Below are 1425 nucleotides of genomic sequence, written 5' to 3' on the forward strand. Positions count from 1 at the left end.
ACGCACACCCGCCCCGCTCCGTCCCGGGGCAGACCCGGGCTCGGCAAACCCCCTCCTGCGGAGGGCTCGCCAGACAGCGTTTCCGGGAAGCCAAGCTCCCCGCCTCTCTAGTGCGCACACTCCAAACCCAAGGGACTTCCTTCCTCTGCACGGGGCCCCACTGGGTCCACGGGGAGCCCCAGGAGGGCTGACTAGCTGGTCTGGCCGTTAGTCCTGAAATTCCCAGCAAAGCACTAAGGAGGCTGCGAGGGACGGCTCACAGAGGGCCGAGGCGGAACGGAGCGGTCAGGCACAGTGTCCTGCCCGGGAACGCCCGCCATCTCACTGTGCTGGGGGTGAGGCGCGGGCACGGGAAGCACACGCACTCTGCCAGGCGCGGGCAAGGCCTGGACCCTGCCCGACGGCAAGCCACACCCGCTGCCAGCGGGGCGAGCGCCCCCGGCAGCAGGCCCGGCGGCGGGCCTACGGGGTGAGGGCTTCCCTTCGGTCCTGGGGCGGCCCCTGAGGGACCCGTTACCACCGCCTCCGCTCCGCGGACGAGGGCCCTGCGGCCCAGAGGGGACAGAGCCCGCCCAGGTCATTCAGCCGCGGGGAGCCGAGCGGAAGCAGGCCCCGCGACGCCAGGGCCGCGCGCCAGGGCCGTGTGGCACTGCCTGCAGGTGGACACTGTGGCCCCGAGCCCAGGCCCCAAGTGAGATGCACACCGAGGTACAAACGCCCTGGGAGCTGGTCCGCGCCCCCGAGCCCCAGAGAAGAGCCTGTGAGGGACCCGCCCGCTGCTCGCTCCGGTGCCGACCGAGGCCCAGGACCCCGCCCGGGGAGGGCTGCATGTTAGACTCGAAGTGTTCACCCTTCAGTCGCGGCAAGAACAGCGGCAGAGAGAGGGGAGAGACGGAGACAACGCAGGCATCAAACCCCGAGTTCAACGGAAACCCCAGGTGACCCCAGAGCCCTTCATCGGCCACGAGCACTCCCAGCTGAGCCGACGTGAACACCTCGTGCAAGAAGGGTCCACCTTCATTAGCGCAGCAGTCCTGTTTCCCAGGGCATGGGGGGCGGTGGGGAGGGGCCGATGCTGAGGACTATGGGACACGTCCTGTCCACGGTCGCATAGAGGAGAGCCGCCTGGGGAGAAGAGGACGGGCACCCCACAGAGGTTGGGGTGCTCTCCCCGGCTGGCGGGTGTAGACAGATACACCGCCGGCTTGCTCTCTGGCCCTCGGGCCGGCTGTCTGCACACGGCCAGGGGGCTGAGCGGACGCCCTGGTGTCGAGGGCCCCACCGCCTGGCCCACCGCAGGGACCCGGCATGGGCCACGGCTGAGGTCCCCTGTCCTTGGGGGTGTCCCCACCACAGGGACCCGGCACGGCCATGTCTGTGGTCCCCTGTCCTTGGGGGTGTCCCCGCCACAGGGACCTGGCATGG

The sequence above is a fragment of the Suricata suricatta genome, chromosome 5 (assembly GCF_006229205.1).
Source record: "Suricata suricatta isolate VVHF042 chromosome 5, meerkat_22Aug2017_6uvM2_HiC, whole genome shotgun sequence".
Lineage (NCBI taxonomy): Eukaryota > Metazoa > Chordata > Mammalia > Carnivora > Herpestidae > Suricata > Suricata suricatta.